Source organism: Urocitellus parryii, chromosome 12, assembly GCF_045843805.1.
Source record: "Urocitellus parryii isolate mUroPar1 chromosome 12, mUroPar1.hap1, whole genome shotgun sequence".
NCBI lineage: Eukaryota > Metazoa > Chordata > Mammalia > Rodentia > Sciuridae > Urocitellus > Urocitellus parryii.
The window spans coordinates 19,141,928-19,166,734 of NC_135542.1; positions in this window are offsets into that span (position 1 = coordinate 19,141,928).

Consider the following 24,807-nt stretch of genomic DNA (forward strand, 5'->3'; position numbering starts at 1 on the left):
CCCAGCTACCGCCCTTCTCAGACTATTCCCTGAGGACCTTAAAAGAGCATACTATAGGGATACTGCCACATCAATGATCATAGCAGCACAATTCACAATAGCTAGACTGTGGAATCAACCTAGATGCCCTTCAATAGATGGATGGATAAAAAAATGTGGCATTTATACACAATGGAGTATTACGAAGCACTAAAAAACGACAAAATTATGGAATTTGCAGGGAAATGGATGGCATTAGAGCAGATTATGCTAAGTGAAGCTAGCCAATCCTTAAAAAACAAATGACAAATGTCTTCTTTGATATAAGGAGAGCAACTAAGAACAGAGCAGGGAGGAAGAGCATGAGGAAAAGACTAACATTAAACAGAGACAAGTGGTGGGAGGGAAAGGGAGAGAGAAGGGAAATTGTATGGAAATGGAAGGAGACCCTCATTGTTACACAAAATTACATATAAGAGTTTGTGAGGGGAAAGGGGAAATAAAAACAAGGGAGAGAATTGAATAACAGCAGTTGGGGTAGAGAGGGAAGATGGGAGGGGAGGGGAGGGGGGATAGTAGGGGATACGAAAGGTTGCAGAATACAACAGTCACTAAGATGGCATTATGTAAAAATGTGGATGTGTAACTGATGTGATTCTGCAACTTGTATTTGGGGTAAAAATGGGAGTTCATAACCCACTTGAATCAAATGTATGAAAGATGATATGTCATGAGCTTTGTAATGTTTTGAACAACCAATAAAAGAAAAAGATCCAGGGAGCTTGGTGGGCACTGAAGGTGCAGGAAGGCCCAGTCCAGAGGTGCCCGAGTCATTCTATGTTAGTCTGGCTTGTTGTGCTTCCTGCAGGCCGAGGTGCCATGGTCTGGCTAGAGACGCCTATAGCTCAACAGCTTTTCTCCCTGAACACTGTGGCCACAGGTGCCCTTCCATGTGTAGATGCTCCTAGAGCTTGTGCAGTGCCTAGAGCTGCTTCTCAGACTCAGTGAAGTTCGCTGATTCTCCCTTCTCACTGATGACTCCAGGAGTTCCACTCCTCTCTTCTCTTTGCTTTGCATTATCACCAACTACTCCATCCTTTGGTGGATTGAGAAAGTGGCATTTACTTTTGCCTGCTAGACCAGGTGTGACTCTGGGCCCTGAAAGTTCTGGCAGTCCTTGAGGTTTACATGGCTGAGGATGTACCAAGGATCCAACCTCAGCCACAAGTTCAGGGACAAGTAATTACCAAGTCTGGAAACATGGAGCAGAAGATTAGGAGATGATCGGCCACTCTTGTGGGAAACGCATCACCAACTTTATCAAGTAGCAGTATATTTTCTAAATTCTCAAAAACCAGTTATTTTGGAGTTTATTTTCATGAAATGCCACATGAGTCAAGGCTGGGGCTCACCCAGAAAAGATCATGAAGTACTTTGAGTTGTTTTCCTGTTGGACACAACAAAATCCAAGCAAACCAGCAAATACATATTGTTGGAAAACAATGCTGCTTTCTTAAACTCATGCCGACTCTAGTGTGTTTCTTGTGGGCACAGAGTCTGTTGTCATCTGTTTAGCAGTCATATTTAAATAATAATTGGAGTAATCTTATTCTTACGACAATTATGCACCTCCTTTTCCCAAGTGTTACTCTTATGTAAGTTTTATTGCTAATGCTGGCTCTCTATCTCAGTGGGCTTGCAGCAGAGCATATGGGTGATGAATAGTTCTTTGATGGTAAATGAATAAAAACTACCAAACATTGAATTAACCATGATTCTTTGCCACTGATCTAAAAATTTTTATTTAGTGCAGTGTCCATTTCACTCTGAAGTATTAAGTCAGTTAGACCAATATACCAGAATTACACTTGCTCACTTTAATACATTTATTATATTGCCTCCTTTGTGGGACTACCAGACCCTTAAGGGCAACTCTCAATCTCTTATCTGTTCTCAATAATCTACCTAAAACATCACAAATTTTGTAACAATTTGTAACAATTATTGGAATTTATCTGAGGAAACATAATCAACTTTTGCATGATATATTACACTCTTGCTACTAAATGTTAACCTTTTTGTCAGTAATCATAATTTTAGAATATACCTTCAAATTCAAACAAGCCATCAATCAAATTTTGGGGTCACAAAATCTGGTCCTAATTTGTGATTCAAGTGATCTTACAAAACTGAAGGGAAGTCATGAATGGAGAAATATCACAATTATTGATGAGTCTGTTTTTAAAATTAGAGGATGTTGGATTCAAATCCCTGCTTTGCTACCTCCAAACTAAGAGACCTCGTCAGTTCACCTCACTTCTCTCTTGACCACATATGTACAAGAGTTTTGGGTTAATTATTTAGTAATTTTAAGGTTGAAAGATGATATCTGTAACTTTTTAATAAAGATAAGTGATATATATTTTAATTTCTCAAAAAGTTATTTCTTATTACTCTCATTCTTTGCTGCCATCTATGGAAAGTGCTATTCTAATTTTAAAACTGGGGAGGATATTATTTCCAAGAATTTTGACAACCTATCACATAAAAACCAAGGACACATCTCAAAATAACTTTAAAATGACTCTGAGAATATTATGAATGCTTAGACACATTCCATGATGTCAGACTTTCCAAACTCTTCCAGAAAATAGTGAGGCACTTGGCATTAATGAAACAACAGGAAAAAAGCGGGGCGGGGGGGGGAAATGCAGAGGCCTAGAAGAGAGATGACTATACTTTCTCTAAACTTAATTTTCAAGGGTAGAATCAGGGCTGAAATGCACTTCTCCAGGCTTTTATTTGGTTTGTAATTTCATACCAATATGGTGCTGGGTTGCCTATGACTTGGTGGATATAAATGGGCAACGAATTTTGTTCTCAGTCTGACACTCTAATCCCATTTGAACTGTTCCCAACACATATATGCACACACACACGCACACATACGCAAATACATAATCAAACTTGAATCATAAAGACCCCTCAGTTGCAGAGGAAATATTTATTTTCCTGAACTAATAACAGCATTAGTCTCAAAACATACGATGTTAGGACAGTACACTGACTATAACATGAAGTCCCTCATTGATTTTATTGTAGGAAAGATGATTAGGACTTCAAGGTTTACCTTACTCATTGTCCACAAATGAAAACTTAGCAGATTTTCCTTTTGACTTAAGTTCAAAATCTTCAGAGAAAAGGCAGACATGACCTTCACAGAAAATATAAATTGTCTTCTAATGACCGTATTTCTTTCCACGTTGTTTCATTACCAATCTTGGATCCAAATTTTCATGTAAATTTCTAAAGCTATCTTTACAACTATACTTAACATACATGTTTTAGGCTTTTCTGTAATGGATGGGTGTGTGTGTGTGTGTGTGTGTGTGTGTGTGTGTCTGTGTGAATGTGTGCTCTATTCATGCTTAAACTGTCAAATGATAATATGTGAATCCATATAACTCTCTAAAATACACAATTCACAATAGCTAGACTGTGGAATCAACCTAGATGCCCTTCAATAGATGGATGGATAAAAAAATGTGGCATTTATACACAATGGAGTATTACTCTGCATTAAAAAATGACAAAATCATAGAATTTGGAGGGAAATGGATGGCATTAGAGCAGATTATGCTAAGTGAAGCTAGTCAATCTTTAAAAAACAAATACCAAATGACCCCTTTGATATAAGGGGAATAAACAAGGACAGGGTAGGGACGAAGAGCTTGAGAAGAAGATGTACATTAAACAGGGATGAGAGGTGGGAGGGAAAGGGAGTGAGAAGGGAAATCGCATGGAAATGGAAGGCGATCCTCAGGGTTATACATAAGGACATACAAGAGGAAAGGAGGGGTAAGACAAGATAATACAAATCGAAGAAATGATTTACAGTAGAAGGGGTAGAGAGAGAAAAGGGTAGGGGAGGGGAGGGGATGGGAGGGGGGATAGTAGAGAATAGGACAGACAGCAGAATACATCAGACACTAGAAAGGCAATTTGTCAATCAATGGAAGGGTAACTGATGTGATTCAGCAATCTGTATATGGGGTATAATTGGGAGTTCATAACCCACTTGAATCAAATTGTGAAATATGATGTATTAAGAACTATGTAATGTTTTGAATGACCAACAATAAAAAAAAGAAATATTTAACCTTCAAGTTAATCTACTGCAGAAAAAGAAGGCATGTATCAATATCAATTTTTTAAAAATCAGAAATCATTATGAAGCAGATATAAATAAACACTAAACAAAGATATCCTCATGAAAAAAAAAAGTATAACGGACATCATTCATCTTTTTATTTATATCTTAGAGACACTGATTTTATTAGAATGATTTGACATTAATTCCTTATTCTAAGAGTCTTGATCTTCCCAATTGGGCTTCTATTTCTTCTAATCCTTTCTACAGGACAGATAAAATTGGTAAATTTAAACAGGTCTCTCTTTTTAGTCCAGCATTATGAGATGAATAATTACCCTTTAAGGATGTTCTAATTAAAAAATAGAAATCACACACAAGAGGAAAAAAGTACTTGGGAAACTGCTGTGTTGATACCATGGGTCAATTTCCTCAAAACAGACATTAATAAAAAAACATTCCCTTCCCAGGGAGAGAGCTCTTCCTCTTCCACTGTGGACGCTCGTTCAATGATCACCTCCTGGCTGTCTTATTCCTGACTTCTCGGCTCAACCTTTGAAACTTTGCAGAGATGGTGATTTCTTATCTCAACTTTTGATTTTCTGTTCTCCTGGACCCTGAAGTCAGGGTAAATTTTCTAACCAAGCAGTGAAATACTCAAATACATAAAGGAACATAAACATGTGGACAGTCCAACTAAAACACACCCACTCTCTGGTAGCTCCTTTGATTATCATGGCCAAGCCTGGACCTCATAGCTGATGAACTTTGCTTGATTGTTCCCTCTCTACTGATCACTCAATCAACATCACCCTGAGAGTTCATCTCTGAGCTCAATATATCCAATATTCTATCGGTTCGGTTCACTTTGATTATGAGCATCATGGTTTTAAATATTAATATTGAGTTGGAAATAAAATATAATGGGGCTGGGGTTATGGGTCAGTGGCAGAGCGCTCGCCTAGCATATACGAGGCCCTGGGCTAGATCCCCAGCCCACAAAGTAGAGATATGGAACAGCCCTGATTTCCCCTAATCTAAATCTGTAATTTTATAGACTTAGAAAATGAGACGCAGGAAGAAGGGAAAACTCAGTGAGTGAAATGAGTGAAATCAGCATCAATCAAATCAGGACAATGGAGAGATTTTCCTCCTAACCTAGAACTCCGTATGTCTTTTCCTGATTTTCTTTCTTGCTATCCATATTTTCATACCTTAACAATTCCTCCACTGATAACCTTGCATGTGCCAGGCAGCCTCTCTGTGCTTGCTGAGGTGAAATAAGTTAATTAAAATTCAATTAATTGAGGATGAGATATTAAAATGGCTGGGTAAAGAGTTTAACAATCCTTTTCTCTAAAAATAAAAATAAAACTGGACAAAAATAGTTAAAACAAACCTTTTAAACTTGGGAAAATGGCCAATCGTATACAAAAATGAGTATTTACTCAAAAAATTCCACTTAATCTCAGTAAGAACAAAGGAAATATGTACTTTCTTCACCTGGAATTATACTCGCCTAGCCCAAAGCTCTGTAGTACAGATATCCTACTAGGGTGTGATGGGGTGGGAGAACTAGTAGAGGTTAGGGACAGGCGGAACTTTGACCAGTAAGTAGAATGAATAATTCATCCCAAGGGCACTGTCAAAAATAATGTTTTTTAAGTATCAAACAACCAGGGAAGGCTGAACTTTTAGTTATCCTGAGATCCTGATACTAACTAGGTCAAGCAATAGACCAGCCATAAATTTAGCAGGGAGATTTGGGAGAGGGGGGATACTCAAAAATGGCTTTGAGAAGACCCCATCTATCTAGAAGGCAGTCTAGAGAACTGTGGACATAAACAGACTTCTTTCCAGCTCAGAAAGACCTGAAAGTGAAGTACCAAGCCAATCGTTCCTGGCTAAATATGAAAGTTTAGGGACGAGCAAGTAAAATCAAGGTCAGACCTGAAACTTGTCTGAACTTGATTTAAGTACAACTTCTAAAGAATCATTGACTGACTAGTCACCAGTTCTGACCCAGGGACAATCCCTAGAAACCCAGGCTTAGGAAATAAAAAGAGTTGAGAAAAATTGAGTAGATATCAGTGGCAGTACAGAGTGAGATACACTGTAATGACAATCAATCCCCAGGGGAGCGAGATCAGAATCCAGAATTATGGCAATCTCTTAGTGATAACATCCATATGCTAAAAAATCTAAAATGAACAAAGAAACAGGAAAGTGTGATCCTTACACAGGGAAAAGAAAGAAAAAAAAGAAAAAAAAAAGAAGTCAATAAAAGCAGTCTCAAAAGGAGCCCAGGTATTTTAGACCTAGAAGATAAAAGTTAGAGAAGTAATTATGTTCAAATTATTAAAGTAACTTGAGTTTTAAGCATTACAGGAAAGTATGATGACAATGACCCATCAAATACACTATGTGAATTGGTTGAGAAGTTATTTTTAAAAATAACCAAATGGAAATTCTGAACCTGCAAGATACCACAACTGAAATAAAATATTCACCAGATGGGTTTACCAACAAATTGGAATTGTAAGAAAAATCCATCAGCTTGAGAGACCGAGAGACCTCATCTTATCTGAGAAACGTAAAGGAAAATAAAGAAGGAAAGAACAAAGAGCCCCAGAAACTAGAGAGACACTACCAAGCACACCAACATACATGAGACAGGAGTCCCAGAAGGAAAGGACACGTAGGAAGGGGGGAAGATATTTGAAGCAGTAATGGCTGAAAGCACCCAGATTTGCTGGAAAACATTGATCTGCATCTCCAAGGAAGTCCATGGGCTCCAATGAGGGTAAAACTAAATAGATCATCAACAAAACCAACTGTGGCAAGTTAAAAACTTTTTTAGAGTTCTTGAAAACACGAAAAGATTATTAAATCATCATGAAAAAGCAAACCACTATAATATGAACAGCTGTCTTGTCAGAAGAATCTTGGAAACCAGAAGACAGTAGAATGGCATGCAGAATTCTGAAGGAAAACTATCATTTCTAAGCTTTTGATTTGAAGTGAGAATGTGCAACTCCTCCTTAGAGACCATTATAGGATTCTTACTTGGTCTAATTTCAATATTATTGTATCTCAGGGATGAGAGGAGCTGGGGGAGGAGGAGGAAAGTGGGGAAACAGCTCATCGGTGTAACATCAACACACACACACACACACACAATGTTTATCAGTTAAGTTCTCCATTTTACATGGGTGACAATTTGTGTTTTCCCCAAACAATTACAATATCAAAATCAAAGATATCCTGAGCACATGTCCCACGACAGTTACAATAACAATGAAGAAGTTTGAAATATTGTGAGAGTTACTGAAATGTGGTAGATGTGAAGCAAGCACAAGATGAAACAATGGCTCTGAATGAACTGCTAGATGCAGGTTGCACAAACCTTAAATTTAATTTTAAAAGCCCCACAAACCCTGCTAAGTACAATAAAGTGAAACACAATAAAATGAAATATTTATTTATTTATATTTTATTATACTATGATCTGAGTTAATCAATACAAGTTGTAGGTTATAGATTAGAAATATAGATTAATAAAATAGTATAGTCACAGCCACTCTATCTTTATGATTCCTATGTAAAACTGTTATATGAGCTATTTTTAAGATGATAAAAAATTGTCTTTCTGCACTTTGTGCACCCACAAATGTAAAGTCCCCAGGATGTGGTGGTCTGTATTTGCTCTGCTCACTGCATTCTCAGCCCCTGGACTCTGCTTGCTTACAATCTGCAGAATTCCATAGGATGTGGTTTTAATATTTAAATATTTGGACCACAAACAGCTAGAGGTGCTTCTTTCAGAGAGACACTCAGACTCAGTCAGAAGCATTGCTGGCCAGGAAAAAAATAAATAAAATAAAATTCTTTGATTTGTTTCAAAATCAAACTTAGTGTGTTTTCTGAGCAGTTGCCTCATAACAATTATTTTTATTGTTTTCAGAGTTTGGGATTCATCATATAAATCTCATACATATTTTGTTACATTCATACATAAGTACTTCAGTTTTGGGAGTGCTAATGTAAAAAGAATCATTAGCACAGGGCAGGTGAGCCCAGCAGGCCCTCTAGTCTGATCCCTGATGAATGGCCCAGGACTCCTATTCTGACTCTGTGTGTGTGTGTGTGTGTTTGTACTGATGGGAACTGTCCCATTGTGCTTTGACTCTAGTGTATTGGCACAAGTCATTTTTCTGTTTGTCACCATTTCCATTTTGAACCCACCATTCTTGGTCCCAACCCAGGGTGAAAATGATCAGAACACGGAGGAGCCCTTCAGGGTTCAGAGCCTTGAACCTTACAGGCAGGACCAGCTTAGGAATGAGCTCCTGCCTGTCATTTGTGGGAGGAACCTACAGTTCAGCAGCAACATGGGGTTAATCTCCTGGGATTTCATCCCCACCCAGCAGGTGCTGGATCTCTTGTTCCCAAGGTAAGCACCAGACCACCAAGCCCAAGTGTGTAGCCCCCTCATGCCTCTGTCTTGGGGCTGCCATGTGCCTCTCAGGGACCCAAAGGTTTGTGATACCTAATGAGATAGAGGACCACACTCATAGTGGAATGTCAGCCCCGAATGGTACGAGTCCTGGAGGTGCCTGCCACAGCCTTGCAAGGGCAGTGAACTTCCCCTCTCAGGCAGAGAAACCATCCTGACTCCAGCTGATCCACAGAGGTCCGTGGAGCAGTCCCCACACACTGGGCACCACAGCTCAATGGTGTGCACTGAGCTCATTCCCAGGTGGACTCAGTGAGGCCAGGTGGTCTTTCTGGTGTGATGTTGGCTTTGTGAAGAACGTAGATCTGTGCCAGAGGCGTCTCAAAACTCGGGCCTTGGGAAAAGCACTTTTGGGTTAATAAAGACATGTTAGTTTCCATAGTGGGACAGAGCGTCCTAGCTGGGACATAGCTGGACAGGGGCTTTGGACATGGCAGCTCCCACACCCAGAGATATGTGGGAATCAGCAGTTTGGGCTCATTCACTGGTGAACATGGAGAAAGCACCCACTGTGTGAAGACACGTTTCCAGTCACGTTTCATAATTCAGTGAAAAATGGGGTGCAAATGATTGCCATTGTGTCCCTTTTCATGGGGTCAGCCTAAACCGCAGGTGCCATGAGTACATATCCTCCATGTGACTGCATCCCTGACTCCATGAGGCATAACTGCACGTTGTCCTCTTCAGTGACTATGGTGGACCCTTGGACCAACTTCAACATGGAATGGGCTTGGGGTCAAGAGGGTGGGCTCCTGTTTCCAGAATAGGGACCTGCAAGGTGATTTGACTTGGGAAGGCTGAGGAAAGACTGCTCTGCCCAATTCAGTTTTCTGCCTGCAGTGTAAGGTGTGGGGCTTCAACAGTAGGAGGGGTAAGGCGGGGAGTTGTAGGTGGAGTCAGGGTCCTCTGGGGAAGGCCCTGGGATAATGGATCCCCCCACACCACACCTCCCTGTCCTCCCCCAGGGCCACAGAGATGTGGTCTGCACTCATGGGAAAAGAGAGGTCCACCGCTACTCAGGGGAACTCAGTGAGAGCTCACAGAGAATGAGGTAGCATTGCAGCCCACGCCAGGGGAGGAGGTGTCTCTTGAGCCCCGAGAAGAGTGGGCAGGAGGACAGACACTCCCAGAAGGTGCATTCCAGGTTGGAGAGCATGTAGCCAAGAGGAAGAAGAGTGTCAGGCCTGCCCAGAGGAGGGGAGAGCTGGTCAAACCATGGATCTAGCGCTCCTTCGTTGAAGGTTCTTTGCCTGTAGCGACCTGTCCTGACCCTGCCTGTACAGCCACTGTGTCTTGCCTGAGGTGGACTGGTGTGTTCAGAACCAGGGACGGTTCAGGAGGGTAGGGTCAGAGGTTTGCTCTGGAGGCCGTGGCGAAGGCAAGGCCAGGGTTTTGCTGACTCCACACCTGCCTCCCCACAGTGCCTCATCTTCCTTCCTGGGGACCTGGGTGAACTTCTACTCCGAGGCTTCCCATCAGCCTCCAGGCTCTCTGAGTCTGCAGCAGCTGCTGCCGTACATGTGGCTCCTCCTGAGTGGCTTTAACCTGGAGCACCAAGCACACCACCTGCTGGCCCAGGTTGAAGATGGCAGATCAAGCCAGGCAGAGCCTGAGAGCCAGGCGGACCGGGGTGAGTACCTAAGTACCTCAACACACCTCCAAACCATACCCCTCCAATTAGTGTAGCCCTGTATGAGTAGATGAGTCCACTGTCAAGGTGGAGGCACCCACCATCAAGTGCTTTTCCCCAAACCCACCTGTGATCATTGCTGCAGTGGGGAGAAAACCTTCAACACATGAGTCTTTGGGGACCAATCCAGATACAAAGTCTAGCTGTTTCTCTTTGATGGGTCCAACGTGAACTAAGAGGTACTGGGGTACAAGGGGCTATTTCCTTGAAAGGTGTTCCTGTAGTGGACCTCCTGTGCATAGAGGGTCCTCAGGGATTAATCAGTGGGGAGTCTTTGGTGGAACAGAAGCTGGATTCGGGGGCTCTCAGGTCTGTGTGTGAGACCTGAGCTGGCAGAGGCTCTCAGTTGTGGGGGATGTTGGGTAGTGTATTCCTTGAGTGTCACCTACCACGCCTCTGCCCCTGCCTTTCCAGAGCTGAGGGTCCCTGCTGATGCGAAAGTCTATCACGGCCTGATTGGAGGAGTGCATTACGACTTTCTTCTTCGAGAAACAGATGCCAGCAAGTCGTTGAAGGTCAAACCAAAGGAGGTAAACAGCCACCTTCTTCAGTCTTTACTCCTGGTGCCACTCCACATCCTCCAAGGGGACAAGAACCTCAGGTTCTGGATGGATGTTGTAGAATGCCCACAGAGCCAACTGCCAGGCTGGGTGGGGTGCAGTTGCTGGGCTTTGCTGATGTTGTCATCCCCCACAGTTCTTGGAACCTTCTGTGGCAGTGGCATCCAGGACCCCAGCAGCTGTGAGCAGCAGCTCTGCAGTGGCTGCAGGATCATTGCCCCAGGCCACCCAAAGCAATGAGTGCTGCATGAGAAAAGTCACCAGTAGCAGCTCCTCACTGCTTCACTCCAGCGAGCAGGTGGAAGACAGCCGCGTTGTTCACGTCCTCCTAGAGGGACAGAGCCTGAGGGAGACAAAGCGCATCCCGGTAAGCCCGACAGCAGGGCTGCCTCCTGGGTGTCCACACAGTGGAAGGCAGGAGACACAGCCAACCCCAGGGCTATGGTGGGAAATAAAGAAGAGAGAGGTCTGTCTTAAGGGCTTGACCTGAGGAGGGAGAGCATCAGCATGCCCAGCTTCCGTGGTGAGTGGGCCTGTGTATTGTGGGTTTTGCAGGCCAGAAGTGCAGACGGAAGTGCTGTGGACAGATGAAGGCAGAGATATGTCCAGGGTGCAGGCTGCAGTGCCTAGAACTTGGTATTCTCAATGAGTGAAGTTGGAGCAGAGGAGGTGGCAGTGACTTGTCACATGTGTAGGAGGGGATGTGTTCCTGGTGGCAGGGAAGAGAACCTCCTTAGCATGACTAGGTGTAGGAATTTGGGGTCGGGATCACCTGGGGGGTCATGCCAAAGCTTCGGAATGTTAGGCTTTGCATGTATGTAAATACGGAGCTAAAGGGGTTCTTGGCAGAATTTCTATGGATGTGCAGTAGACACGCTAATGCTGCAGGTGTCCAGCTGCAGAGGAGACATGTTCAGTGACTGCCAGTGCTGAGTCAAGTACATCATTACAACCAGACCCGCACCGAGCTTCCAGAGGCCAGGGCCTCTCAAAGCTATCATGAAGCACTCAAGTGCACACTCTTGTATCTGAGTCTGTTTTGTGTCGTGGCAGTCAGGACCCAAATTTTCAGTGCATCTGCCTCTTCCACCCACAAAGGCAGCCTGCATCCCAGATCACACTTGGTGCGCAGATCCCTGGCCCATTGCTCTCATCTCAGTGAGATGAGAGTGTGTCTGTGCATAGGCAGTTTGGTCCTTTGACATGAGTGGAATATGGCTCCCCAGGGGGAGGGGAGATGGCAGGTACAGGCAGATATTTGTACCAGGATTGTTCTAGTAGCACATTGCAAGAACCCAGGTGGTATATGGAGGACACACTCAGGTAGCAGGATAACAAGATTGTGCCCTTGTATATGTAGCTGAGATTTCTCCTGAATGTTTGACCACAGTCTTCTGGGCAGCTCTTCTAAAAGCCATTCTCTGATGACATTTGTCCCACCCTGATCCAGGTGACCTTTCAGGAGACGGTGACAAGCCTCATCCGCAGGGCCTTGGACCAAAATTTGTTGCAGCATGAGGATGTGGACAACTTTGAGCTGCTGTATATGATGTCTGAGGATGAGAGTAAGTAGGACAATCAGACAGTGGGGAGACATGATCCACAGTGGGCTCAGGATAACTGACAGCCAAGAGAAAGTGGGCCTTGGCCCCAAAATACCAAAGTGTGATGGGCCTGGCGGAGACTCTCAGGGGTTGTGGGTGTTTTGTGGTATAATCCTTGAGTGCCACCTAACAATTCTCTCCACTTCGCTCTGCAGAAATCAAGGTCTCTGACCACTCACTCGTGTGTCTGTCCATGAATCTGGGAGTACAATATTTCATCGTGAGGAAACGCCCCCAGGTCAAGGGAAAGGAGGTAAACACCTACCTTATTCAAGCTGTGCATGTGCTGCCATTCCACTCCGACCTGAGGAAATAAGAAGCCTCAGCACCTGGACATATTTGCTGGAAGCCCATAGAGCCAACTGACAGTCTGGGGTGGCTTTCTGTTTCTGGGTTTGCTGATGTTCCATCCCCCACAGTTCTCAGAATCAACCTGCAAGTCCTCCAGGCCACTTTCCCACAAGCAGGTGGGAGACACCTGCTTAATTCGTGTCCACTTAGAAACACAAAGTCCAGAGATGGCCAAGAGTGTTCTGGTAAGCCTGGGAGCAGGGGTGTCCCGTGGTGCTTACACCTGGGTGGGGAGCAGACACTGGTCCAATACCATGGACTACTCATGCCCTCTTGAATTTGGAGCTTCTGGATGATCAGGAGGATAGATGGGAATCAAGAAGGGAGAGGTCAGTGTGAAGGGCTGGAGCTGAGATGAGCGAGTGCAGCAGCTTGTCCACTGCCATGTCTGAGGGAGTCTGTGTGTCAGGTGGCAGCATGCAGTCCAGAAGGGCAGGGACAGGTATGGGTGACAGATGAGAATAGGACAGGAACTAGGTTGCAGGTTCCCTTGTATGGGATGCTGACGTCTATGGAGGAGGACAGCAGTGTGAGGTTCTCCATGTTCCTTGAACAAGGAGCTGAGAGAGTCTCTCTGCAGAGTCGATATGGATGTGGAGCAAGCACACTAAATGTCCAGGTAACCCAATGACCACCCTTGCCGGATGAGGTGCCCTCCTACATCCCAGCCAGCACTGAGCCTCTGGAGGCCAGGAGCTCTCGTGGCTATCTTTCAGCACTCCTGTGTGTGGTCATGTTCCTGGGTCTGTTTTTGGCCCTGGCAATCCAGACCAAAGCCTCTAGGTTTCGTGCCTAGGCCATTCCCAATGCCGCCTGCATCCTCGGGCATACCTGGGATCTTGGAGGCTATTGTCCCATTCCTCCCAACTTGTGGGATGAGATTGCATCTGTATGCAGGTAGTGGGGTCCTTTCACTCCGAGAGGAGTGCAGCTCCACAAAGAGCAATGGCAGGCCCAGGAAGTCCTATGTACAAGGATTGGGCTAGTAGCCTGTGGGAAGAGCCCACACGATGAGCAGGAGGTCAGCCTCAGGTAGTAGGGTCATGGGTGTTGCACTTGTATTTAGAGTGGAGGTGCCTCCAGAATGCCCCTGCCCACTGTCCTTGAGTAGTCACTTCAAGGCCCATTTCCTGAAGGCCTGTCTCCCATGCTGCTCCAGGTGACCTGCCAGGATAGGGCTCCTGTTGTCATCCGCAGCGCCCTCGACCTACACTTCCTTACTGAGGAGAATCCAGAGGATTATGAGCTGGGCCAAATCATCTCTCGCCGTCAGAGTAAGTGAGACAATCAGATAGCAGAGAGCAAGGGTCAGGATGTGGACTCAGGTCAACTCTTAGCAACAAAGAGTAGTCTCTGACCCCCAAGAACACTCCAACAGGTGTGTTGGGTTCGTGCACAAAGCCAACTGCACTTCTGCTGGTGGAAGGTCTTGAGGTCCAATAGTATACCCCAGTGGATATTGCGGCTCCCCACCAGGTGCCCTCCCCTGGACATGAACAGGCATCCAAAGCTGACATCTTTGAGGAGTGAGGAAGAAAGCCTCTCTCCAGGAGCAGTATGTTTTCATGGTCTGGGATAGGAGTGGTTTCAAAGGAACATGGGAATGCATGGGCTAAAGAGGGAACTGGCATTTTGTGGACTGAAGCAGTACTATTGAAAGCCTTCTGTGTGACCAAAAAAACCACTGCCTGGGCAGAGCATTGCCAGGATTCTAGCAAGCAGTAACAGGATGAAATTGGGAAGAAAACACAGCCTGGGAGACAGCCTGAATCATCTGTTTTTGCATAAATTCCATGGTCTTACGCACCTGAGTCCACTAGGCAAGGAGTGATCACAATAGCCAGGTTGTGATCCCTAACTAAAGTCAGATGAGGGCTTCCTGAGCACTTAGCCACAGAGCTCATCTGATAATAATGCCAGCGCTTTTTTGTTGGTTGGTTGGTTGGTTTTTGTGAGCCAAACACCACAGCAGCCATTATCCCAGCCTATGTACCCTGAAGACCACCATCCCTATGAGTTCTAGGATCACTTGTCTCCTATCTGAACCTACTGTTAGGTTAGTAGTGTCTATGGAAGAGGAAGTCTGTCTGGGGCCTTGGTAGCCTAAGAAATTCATAGCAGAGATCTCCACATCCAACCCAGAAGGGATGGAGAACAGGCTCTAGGTTAGAGGAGGGCGACAGGAAACACATGTTCAGAGGAAGGAGAAGCGGCTGTTGTATTCCCCCACTCGGGGTCATGGCACCACTGGGCCATACACCATGTTGGAGGGAAGCAGTCCCTTTGCTGGTCTTTGGAACCATTGTTATCAGTAGGGCAGTATTTGGAATGTGTCCTCCATTCTCAGAAGCCTGGTTCACATGGAGGCGGGCTCCACCAACGCAGAAGCATGGCTCTAACGTGGTATCCGTGCTGGTCAGCCTGTCCTCACTGTGGCCATACTTGAGGAAAATAACTCAGAGGAGGAATCCTAGGCCTTTTCTCTGGGTTTCATAGCTTTCTCTTTGGTTGTGCACTGAGGCTGTCCATAAAGCTCTAGTGTGTGGCAGTGGAGAGCTCCTCAGCCCTTGCCACAAAGGCATAGACTGGGAGAGAGAGAACGAGGCTGGCAGAGAGGGAGAGAGAGAAAGATGGAGAGGGAGGACCTCTACTTGGAGAATGAGGATTCAGTGGAGCCAACAGGAACAAGGTACTGTTGCCCAGGGCACAACCCTGTTTAGGTCTTCCTCCAACCATGCTCAACCTTTCTTCCAGTCCCTCCCACCCCCCAGTAGTGTACTCATCTTGAATGAGAATTTCATGTTGACATCAGAGCACTCACCATCCAATGCTTCCCTCCAAACCCACCTATGAAGATGGCTCATGTGGGGACTGAATCTTCGGCACAGGAGCCTTTTGTGGGAGATTTCAGATGCAAACCCTAGTGGTGTGCTTTGGCAGATGCAAGAGGACCTGAGATATTCTGGAGTCCAAAGCCTTTGGTAGGAACAGACATTAGGTCTGTTGAAGTGCTCTGCCTAGTTCTTCCTCAGGGAGGACTGTGGAGGCTGTCTTTGTTGGTATTGGTGCTGAATTGGAGAGCTCTCAGGTGTGTGGCTCTGGCCTTTTCTGGCACAGGCTCTCAGATGTTGGCGTGTCCTAGGGAGCACCTCCTGAGTGCCACCTTCTTTTTGTACACCCCTCTCTCCCCAGAGCTGAGGATTCCAGCAGAGGCCAACGTATTTTATGCCAAGAATCCTCACAAAAAATCCAACTTTGTGCTGAGGAAAAGGAGCCTCTCCCAAAAGAATGATGGGTGGATCCAGCCTCAACCTCCCTCTCGTCCTGGAAAGAAGGCTCCAGCCCTCCTGAGGATGCTTGCAAAACCATTCTGCTGCTGTGTGCCTGGGCGGGGCTGAGGCAGCCCAGGAATATTTACATTGATTACTATTTTCTTCAAAGTTTGAATCTATAGTGTGCCATTGTCCTTGACCTTGTTTAGTAACACAGTTGTTACTCTATCCTGTATTTGTTGTTTCCATTAATATATTATTATTTTAAAATATATATGTTTTTGTTACCTGATCTACTGTGATGATTTGAGTATACTAAATGTAGCAGTGATTCCTAAAGGACACATCCAAACCAACAGGAAGGAATGTTTCATTCTATCAGCAAGAACTTTGGTTTTTAGGAGTTTGGCAGATGGCATTATCTGAGTCAGTTTTCCAATGGGGGCAATGAAGTATCAGCTATGATGGTACAAACACAAACAAAGACACACAAACACACACAAGAGCACACACACTCACTGAGAGATAGATAGACAGATGGAGTTGGTCTCTGCTGAAATACTTTGGAGACATGGTTCTGATTTCTCCCCTTTTGGAGTATTTTCAATTGCACAAGGTGCCTTGCAAATGAACCCATGTCTGAGGAAGACATGCATGTGTACTTCACATGCCACTTTTCACATAGCAGGAAGGTCATGTAATATTTTTCATGCAGCTGTCTTTTGACTGTGAACCATCCCATGAGGTCAGCTGTGGAATTTTCAACTTGTAGCATCACAATGGGGATCCACTCTTTGGATTTGGGGATATTTCTGATTTTCTTGATTCAGATTGGAATGATATATATATTAGTTTTTGATGAAAATTCTGCATTTGATGGTAATGAATGTCGTGCATCTAGGAATCTGTAGAGTGCAGACAATGAATGGATGCCTACTGTTGTCTGGACTGGTCTGAAAAGTCCTGTAGCATCTGAGCATGTGTGAGGGCTGTACAGGTCTTGCAAAAAGTCCAGGTCAGATGATCCTGCACAAAGCTGAACTCCTAGTGGTCTCCACAACAGTGTAAGGGCCAAGGAGAAACACACTTCCACACAGAAGTTGGGAAGCTACCTTATGAAGGTGATCATAGATACGGGATTATTAATATATCCAGGTTGGCATCTATTATTTTTTTAGCTTTTGACTTTCGCAGCTGTGGGCATCTTGACAACCATCAACTCCCTGTAAGCACAGACAACTCTATAAGAACCTGAGGATAAATTTCCCTGTGCATGTCCCCTTGTGAAACTGCTTAAGCACCGCCTGGTTTACACACAGGTGGAATTTCTAGGTCAAAGTGTGCATGTTTACTTCTTTGACTAAGCACTGCCAGGTGGCTCTTCTGCATAGCTCTACCTGTGGCCAGGATTGTATTATCTAGCTTTCTAACTTTTGCATGTTGAGTAGATACATAGTGGGAGCACACTGTTTTTGTTGGTATTTTTCTTGGTATCTATTCTGATGCTTTTCACTGGGGGATTTTTTCCTGTGAAAATGGGCTTCCTCTACTTGACCTTATTTTCTTTTTAAAATTTTTTCAATGTGACTTTTTAATTTTAGTTTTATTAAAGACATTGCCCCTTGCTTGCATAGTCTATATCTAAAGCACTAGTCCTTGCTCCAAGGCCCAGCTTGCTCTCAGCTGCCCCAGGAGGGGAACAGTCTTTGGCGGTAGACAAGAGACACCCCTGCAGGGGGCACAAGTGCTTTGGCCCTCTGGTGTCTTGCCAGCAGTGCTTCCCATGCTCACAGAGGGTTTCAGACACTGAGTCAATGGTCCAGGTGGTCTTTTGTTCAGTCTGATCTCAAATTGAGCTCCTCTGAGAGGTCATATTGAAGTCCTTGTGTGTACCTGATCCATCATTTTAAACAATATTCCAAGTTCACTTTTTGTGTGTACGTGGGTTCTGGGGATTGAACCCAGGGCCTTGAGCCTGTGAGGCAAGTGACCTACCTGAGCTACACCCTCAGAGACCCCTGTAAAAGTATTTCCCCTTTGCCTCGGGGTCTAAGTTGCCAAGGCTGACCTCAAACGTTCCTCTTGCCTCAGCCTCCCTGGTGGCTGGCATGACAGGCATGCACCTGGGACTGTCACACTCGAGCCTGTGATGGGAACTCATGTGCATCTGTCCAGGGCTGAGCATGGTTAGGCAGAGCTGTGCTCCAGGCTCCCTGCAGGGCTGTGGAGGCTTCTGCTGCCCAGCAGCCCTGGTGCCATGGCCAGGGCTCCTCCCAGCCGAGGGCAGGCAGCTGCCCATTGCTGTAGGCTGACCTTATTTTCTTCTTATGGCACTCGTCCGTTCTCTGGAGTATGTTGTATGGTTTGTCCATTAGGAGTCTAACAGGTCCTCTAGAACCTTCAGACAATTAGTAAAATTCCTAAACAGTAAGTGAGCACGCGCAGAAATTGGGCTAATATTTTGGGAAGAACAATGTTGGATGATATATTCATGGCTTGAATAGATCATCCAACATGAAGTTATATTTTATTACTTACAAAATAATAAAATAATGAAGCAATACCATGGGCTGAGCTAAAATAGATCCTTAGGATCTTAGGCATTCTGTAACAAATCTGTGTCACTTGAAGTATAGAGTTGATCGACTCTGAGTAATGAAACAGAAGTAAAGGTATCAAAGCAAATGATCATCTGTTTCCAATTTTCTGTGATTTGGTTCAAGTGGTAAAGTGGTGATATTTATTAATAATGGATCAAATAGGTTCATAATTGTTTTAGAGTACAATTAGATGCCTTCAAACTTTAGGCTACATGGGCACATTTGAGAACGGTTCCAGCCGTTCTCTCATCCTTTGGGTCATTCCCCTCCTATGTCCTGTGAGACATTTTCTATGTGAGGCTTTAAGAAGAAGAAGAGAATATTCTGTAAAGAAAACCTTGTGATCTGTGCAGTATGAAGTTGAATGGATTCATTCAGAAATCAGAAATTCTATTGAAAGATATTTATTTGCATGAGCCAAATAAAACCTATTTTTAGGCATCCTGGTGAAGACAAGGTTTTATCTTTATGTCTCGTTTTCTATGTTTTGTTGTTGTTGTTGTTGTTAGAATGAAATTCATATGTTGCCAGACCATTCTATCAGATGTGTAACTAGATGCCATTTAAATTACCCACTTTTACATGGTAGACAGTTTTTAATGAACACTGCCTGTCTGCACCTTTTTTAAAAACAGGACTGGGATCAGAAGCCCAAATACCAATGGTTAGCTGGAACATATTTTTCATTTGGCCTATCTGTCAGTATTCCCTGAGGTCATCTGTGCAATCAGCTTCATTACTCCTGCTCCCTCACTGGATTTCATAGAAACCATATGCTATGTGTGAATCAGGGACACCAATCCCACAACATAGCATTCTTGGAATATCCAAAGTCCCACTTTTCACTTCGCCATGCCTGAGATCAGCAGTAATATTTATCAGCAAATGTGAGATTTTCAAAGATCCAATTCTATGTGCTCCTTTCTCATAGAGCCTTAGGCAGGGATATAGCATACATAAATATTAAGTAAAGTCCATAGTTTTTAAAATGTCATCCATTGAATAGTTGACACATGTCTGAGATACTTTTTATTTTGGAGGAGGTATTATTTAATAGGGAATTCCAACAGCTACCTAATAGTGAAATGAGAAGTCTTGCATCCATTTTATTTTGTTTCTGATGATTTTTATGAGTAAGGGTAAGATACTTCCTTGTTCTGATGCAGATGTTGCCCACTTTTGTGAATGGATGCGGGGTGTCACCTACTACTTGCATATCTGCATATTGGGCTTGACACTGCTATCGTACTTGGTAGTTGGCAAAAAGTCAATACTGAAGTTAAGCTCTTGTGTTCTAGCAGCAGAGCTGAAGATCCTTGATGTGCCACCTTCTGCAATCCATGCTGCTCTCTTCATGTTCCTTATTGACTTCCTGGTGATGAGCATCATGGTCTCCTGGTCTTGAGAATGGCCAAGCATTGCTCTGTGAATGTGGAAGATGGGCATGTGGAAGGCTCCAGGGAGGAGGGATCATTGAACATGTACTCTAATCCATGTGCCTGTTGAATGACCTGTTTTTTTATTTTTGGGTTTTAAGGGAGACACTGCCCTAAAACACTTCTGTGCAGCTGGGAATGCAGGCTTCTGCTTCACCTTGCAGGAAGCATTAACGAATCCTTTCCAGAAGACATGAGAAGAGAGAAATGAGCCTCTGGTATCATGCAGGTTCCTTGCATTGCCCATGGGCTAGAAGAGAGAAGAGTTGCTTCATGAGATTTGATCCCCTTTTTCCTGAAAAGTTCCACACAGAGGTGAGTCCCCAGCATGTTTAGAAATCATTTCAGACACCTTTCTGGACGGAATTGAATCAGAGCCCCTGATGATGTGGAAGAGCTAAAGATGGGTTTGCTATGAATTTTCTATTTCATTCATCAGGGCCTGAGTCAAGTCAGTCATTGTGCTGTCAACACATGAGCTGCTGGTCAAATGTGAGGAAGTGGTCTTGCTTTATGAAAACACCACCCTGATTCAGTGAGCCAGAGGCAGCCTGCAGTCCCTGTTTTCCTGTAAAGGCAGATTGCTGTGGATGGCCTCTGGCCTCGTCATGCAGCCCTGCTCAGAGTAGGGGATTGAGGGACCAGGCAGATCCCTAGTTCCTTTTGACCTTTATTGCCATTGGGCCACCCCAGGATTCTTGGACTCTACCTGGTCTTCTGGCCTGGGTCAGGGGATGTAAGGTTTGGAATCCCCCTCTGTGGCAGGATCCCAAGCCCCCCCAGCCACTTGAGGACAGGCACAGCCTTCCCTAATTGTGTTAGAGTTGGAGACTTCTCCCACCCATCCTCATCCATGCTCATCCCACATTTTGTAGCTTGACACCTGAGGACCTTTATTCATTGACTTAGTTGTTAGTGATGATGGTTACTAAGACTAAGTGACTCTTTCAAGTCACATCACTTGCATGGTAGGGCTAGAGCATGGATCTTCCTAATTGATTTCATGGGACTCTCTCATGGAAACTGTGACTGCCTCCTAAACACACACTCTACATTTGGAGTGTCAAAATTCTTGGCACTGCCTCCTTGGCAAGTGTATCTTGTCTTCTACGTGGGAATTTCACAAATATTTTCCTTTGGTTTGTGGAGGTCATGCAGAAGGGATTTCATTTGAAATAGCCCAAACAAGAAATACCAGTTGTCTTTTTCGCACATGGATGTGTGTAGTGAACATCCCTTTCTGTGTGCTTGCATGAGTTGCTCCTTTGAATTTGTTGAAGAATGGTTGGCTGGGGAGCAAGGTAACGAGAGATGGATATCAATGCTTGTCCAGTATTCTGAAGTGAAGAATGTATTGAGGATGTGAAGGCTTTCCTAGCCAGTTCCTATGGCTCAGTCAGGGATCAGTCAGAGGATTCTGTCTGGTAGACTCTTTGGAACATATGTCAAAGTGGCCTGGTCTTACCCTGTCCAGGACTGAACGCTGAGCTTGAGTGGGAGCTTCTTATCAGTTCAAGTACTTCCATGAGTCTGTCCTCTGTTCTCTTTGTTTTTTTTTGTTTTTTTTTTTTCAGTTTTCAGTGGACATATCTTTATTTTATTTTATTTTATATGGTGCTGAGGATCGAACCCACTGACTCGCGCATGCCAGTCGAACACGTTACCACTTGAGCCACATCCCCAGCCCCCTCTGTTCTCTTTTTTCCGAGCAGTTTCTAACAGGAAAGGAGAACAAACATTGAAAGTACAGTGATTGATTATGTATACCAATGTTATTTGAATCAACTTTGTATAATTCAAAATTAACTTTTTGCTAGTAAAATTTCATATGTTGAGGAAATAATGAAAATATTGGGGTTGGGGGATGAGGATGGGCAAATCAAATATTCTTGAGCACCAAGACCTGTTTTTTTTTTTTTTTTTTTTTTTTTTTTTAACTTAAATCATAAACTGCCTGAGGACCACAGCAAGTAGATATTTCCAGAGACAGTGGGAAGGTAGTAGCACATGAGGAAGGGAAGAGCTCTCAGGATGGGAAGAGGGGGCCGCTTCAGGACTCACCGGGCAAGGCACGAGGCTGCTGGCCATGGTACATGCCTGCGCCCACTGAGTGGGGAAGATCCATGCTCTGTGTCCCTCCACCCTCCTCTGTAGCTTGTGTTGGCAGCAGATCAGGGAATTGGGGTCAGAAGTGCTCCCAGTAATATAGGCACCAGCCCCCAGAGTGTGTTCCTAGCCCTTTCCCCACCTGGCCTGACTTGATGCTTGTGTTGATGCATGGCTGAAACCCTACAGTCATCAGAGTGTGTCTGCGGTCCAGATCCACCCTGCATGGCCAACATGCTCAGACCTTCGGCTGGGTCCTAGGCCTGCTACAACCAAACTCTGTCAACTGGGTGGCCAACAACAGAGGAAGGGCCTTCCCTCAAGCTCCAGGGGCTCAACACACAAGGTGTTGGGCGGTCTCACTGCCAAAACACCTCACAGGTTCCTAGGGGACTGTCCCCCCAACTCTCCCAGCCCTTGCCCACTCTCCTATTGCTGCCCACGATCTGTGGTTCCCATATGGGCATCCCGCCCTGGCTCCAACCTCACATAGCTGGTATCCCCAAGTCTCCCTGGTATCTGGGTCCAGACTCTCCTCTTCCTACAAGAATATCAGATATTGGATTTGGTCCCAGTTGATGCTGTGTTCCATCATGTGAGCTCTTAGCTTCATCACTGTGCAAAGACTCTTTTCCCACACAAGTTCGCACGACTTTTGGCTGGCTTAAGAATTTTCAGGCGACACTTTTCTAATGAGTACACTTTCCTTCCTTCCGATCTCCCCCCAGTGAGCATTCCTCGCACCCTTGTCCTAGTTCCTTTATGGCAGTTTCCCTCCTTATGGCTGAGAGGACCTAGTGACCCCTGGATTCACACGTTCTCCTTAATCACCAACACACTGCAGAATTCTCCAAAGGGCCATATATGCTCCTGGAAGTTGGTGTTGGAAATAGTTCTCCATCCATTAATCACTCCCTCACTCACTAATGTCCTTGTGTCCTTGAGAAAGGCTCTCCCTTTCCTGGTTTTCCTGAATAGAAATCCTCTTGCCTCTTGGGTGAATAGGGTTATGGGTTGTGCAGAGGGTGTTGGTCCACTGAGCATCTTAGAGACTGTCCTTTATGGAGCCTAATGATCCTCACTGGGGAATGAGGCCAGGGTCCTAACTGTGGTTAGTGTGAGGACACCCTGGGTTCAGAGAGGGAAAGAAGGACGAGGGAAACTCAGATGTCCCTTCATGGCCCCTGGAGTTAGAGGACTTACCCCTTTGCACCTGGGATCAGGAGACCTCATTTCCTCAAGGACACGCACACTCAGACGTTAATCTTGAGTGTGGGTTCCTTTCTGGGGTCCAGGGCTGTTGTTAGCCACCAGGAATGACAGTGCTCTCCATGCTGAGTGGAGCCATTTTTGCCAGGAAAGAGCCCGTGGTCACGCCTTGTGCAAAGCATCCCGCGCCAGGGGCTCCCATCCCTACATTCCTGTCCTGAAAGGAAACCACTCAGAGGCAAGGTGGGTCCAACCACCTCCCATGTGTTCACTCATCACTGTGTTCCAGCATCACCCCAGTTAACAGTCCTGATGGGATTGGATGTGGCTCAGAGTGTCACCCTCATGAGCTCTACCCTGCCACAGCTGCAGTTCTGCAGTGGGAGAAACTCAAAACCTCAAAACACATGCACATGAAAGAAAAGAGCAAGAGCCAGAGCCCAAACAGGCCAGGTGTGGCAAAGACAGCTGGAGTGCCTAGGTTGGGACTCAGAATTCTGTCAGTGGGGTGGCATTGCTGCTGGCACCAGCATGATAACCGAGAGCCAGCCCTGCTCATTTTGGGGAGCAGTGTGTTGGGGAAGGCAGCAGAAATTGAGAGGCAGGATTGAGTTTGGCCCTAGGAGGAGGTTGGGTAAGAGGCCAGTGTGGGTTGGAGGGCCTGGGCAGATAGAGAGAGGCCAGGGCACACCCCAAAGCCTGGAGACTGCACTGGATGTCCAGGGTTGTGAAACACCCTCCCCTCTTACTCACAACTGAGAGCAAGGGGCATTGATGAGTTCAGTTTGTGTGCGGCTGCATCCAAGGTGGCTCGGCTAGGCACCTCTGTTTCCTTGACTCAGGAGGCTGGGAGTCCAGGCTCCACCGAGGCTCGGCTGGGAGGATCGGACTCTGAGTTTATGCCTGTGTTCCTGGTAGGATCCATGTTGGCTGAGCCTCAGTGTTTTTGTAATGAGAGGATGGGTGACCGTCATGTCTTTATCACAGGACACACTTGCTAAATGGATTTGTTTGCTCTGAGGAGGAAAGAGAGAGGGGGGAGTGGTGCTGGAGACAGGGATGCAGACAGGGGTCATGGACTTGGCATAACTCAGTCTTGGAGGTGATATCCCATCACCTGTACCCACTTCAATTCCCATGAATCCAGAGGCTGAGCCCCCTTGAGGTGAGGGGTGAACCGGTTCTGGGCAGCAGGATGCTGTGGTACCTCGGAGTCTCTGTGAGACCCCAACACTAGACACACTTGGCCCTTTTGAAATCTTAGGAGAAGCCTTGGGAAGTTGTATGGCAGAGGGGAGCAGCCTCTGCATCTCAGTCCCCTCCAACTTGCCATG